Raw genomic sequence first — 2,708 nt, 5'->3', positions numbered from 1 at the left:
ATCTACAGCCATGCCACCCTGAACAGGCCTGATCCTGTCTGATCTCGGAAGCTAAGCAGGGTAGGGCCTGGTTAGTACTTGGATGGGAGACCACATAGGAAGATAGTGTAGGTGTAAAAAAAAAAAAAAGAAAGAAAAAAAAAAAGAAACAGCTATCTATCCATTTGAAAAGAAATCAAATCCTTACCATACACTAAGATGAAAATAAATTCCAGATGGATCATGGAGCTTAACCATAAGGAATTATACAAGTACTAAAAGCAAATATAAGAACTTCATTTATAATCTTGATGAATGCCTTATGCAAATACAAAAGAATGGCAATTAACTATGTAAAAATTGTCTTCTGCATAAAATCATAGGCAAAATTAAAAGACAGGCAAACTAAATGAGATACCATTTTTCAGGTTCAGGTTAGCAAAAAAATGTATTAATGAAAAAGCACCCATTATGTGACAAAATGGATACTCTGATACATTCATTATTAGTGTCCACTTAAATTGAAATAACCTTTTTGGAGGACAGTATCTGTTAGTTGTATTTTAACTGTGTAATCCTTTCAACCTCGAAATTCCTCTCCTATGTATCTATTCTAGAGTAATACTTATACACGCACACCAAAAGGCAAGTATAAGAGAGTTTATTAGAGCATTAATATTGATAAGTATTAAAAAACTATAACATTAACGTACCATGTAGTAATGTATTACATTAACTCTAATATGACACCAATTGTAAGACTCATCATTGTTTTGTCTGTCAATAAAAAAAAAATAATGCTTACACTCAAATCATGACACAATGCTTTCTTATTATGTAGAATTTATATTTAGTAAAATAAATCATTTTGACTTATTTGACACTTTTTATGCACTTATAGAAAAGAAAATATAAAGGAAATAAATAGGTTAAGGAATTCTTAAAACAACTTCACATTGAGAGTCTGACTCTTCTGCATCACTTTTGATTCAGAGTCAACAGTGATGTGCTTTTTCTCATCAAGTTGTACTGTGTGCCTCCCAAAATGTAAATTTCTTCAAAAAGTGTCCCTCTGTTATACTTTCCGAGATTTTCTACCAAGCCCCTCACACTCATTCTCAGGATTTGATACATATGTAAAGTCAGTTTTAAGAGGTATTCACATTAAAATGTAAACAATTGTATGTTTAAAATGAATGGAATATGTGTGTTATGCAGCAAGGTCTCTTGTAGTACATATTAAATGAAAACAGCAATTTGTAAAAAGTACATAAAATATAATTCCATTTATAAAATTAAGTGTTTCTGTGCCAGCACACCCATTCCCTGCTCCTGACTGTTGGTTGCTAAGGCTCACAGATGCACCCTTCTTCAAAGGATAGCTTTTGGCCAATGGGAGCTGCTTCACTAGGGTGATTACCTCCCACCCCAAGAAGCAACCCACAGCCAATGATTGAGCTGATGCAGTTGTATAAAAAGCTGCTCCTTTGCCTCAGGTGGGGCCAACTCTTTGTGGCAATTTTTGCTCCTGCTTCCACAGTGTGATCAGGTAGAGGCAACATTTTTTCTCAGTTGCTTCTGCTTTATGCTGCTTTCCTTGTTCCCTTTCTCCTGGAAGCACTCTCTCAGTAAACTGTATGCATGCTGTTTCCTATTTCAGGCTCCACTTTCAGAGAACTTGACTCCAAACAATTATACAATGAAATGAGGTTGTCAGTAATGGAAGCAGTGACCTCTCAACTTGCTTTGGCCTGGTAAGTTCTCTCTAAGATACACTGTGAAAAGAAGGAAAAACTCTGGAACATAACATACACACATGCTTGCTATATTAAACTGCACGTTTTAGTATATTGCTAGATCTAGTGTACAAGTTTCCTCTTGTATGCCAACTATCAAGTATGTTGCATGGGGAAGGATTCTGAAGCCTAACCTGGGCTTAGTATGAAAGAGTGCTGTTTGATATGTGATGTTTGCTTTAGGCAAGAGATAAAGGTGTACCAAGGAGATGGTGATGGATAATTTTAGTTTCATTTGCTCTTAAAACAAATTTTCTTAACATTATTACATGTCAGTCATATTTTGGGTGCCAAACATAATGTGGTAAATTCCTCAGTAATTCAATCTCAAAATAAACAAGTATATGATATTTGAAAGACATTGTACTGTAGTGGTTAAAAGCACAAGCACAAAGACAAATGGCCTGGGATGAATTTTGGCTCCTCCATTTACAAATCATGTGACCTTGAACAATTTACTTAATTTTGGTTTCTGAGTCTGGGAAACTACAATAATAGTAGCTTTCTCGTAGAATTTTTATGAGAATTAAATTGACTAGGGTAAAGCTCTTAGAACAGTGCATGGTACAAATTAAGTACTTGATGACTATAAGCTTTTATTATATTCATTGAATGAGATGAAAGTAGTAAAGTCATCATCAGTGAGTCATTCTTAGAAGAATGTTTTTTTTTTTTTAAATCAGATAACTGGTTACTCATGCTAATTTAAGAAAAAAATCTTTATACTCTAGAATGATCATTTCTATGCAATGAAATGCAACAACTTAAACTTTTATATGAATAATCAATTTAATAAGGCTCTTGATGACCTAATTATCTATGGCCAGGTTAAGGTTAGAGAATTTGATTCCTTTTGCTAGCTACAAATGCTAACGACCTTAGGGAAAACAGTGAAGGAGCAAGTCAAACTGAAAGCAATTTAGAATTAGAGAT

At 34.0% G+C, this 2,708-nt stretch overlaps 1 pseudogene; it reads left to right on the top strand.

Moving 5' to 3' along the window:
• Positions 1 to 120, top strand: LOC111743855 (annotated as a pseudogene).
• The last annotated feature ends 2,588 nt before the right edge of the window (positions 121 to 2,708 follow it).

Source organism: Pteropus vampyrus, unplaced genomic scaffold, assembly GCF_000151845.1.
Source record: "Pteropus vampyrus isolate Shadow unplaced genomic scaffold, Pvam_2.0 Scaffold123, whole genome shotgun sequence".
Lineage (NCBI taxonomy): Eukaryota > Metazoa > Chordata > Mammalia > Chiroptera > Pteropodidae > Pteropus > Pteropus vampyrus.
The sequence above is the reverse complement of the archived record's forward strand: the minus strand, read 5'-3'. Positions and strand labels throughout refer to the sequence as shown.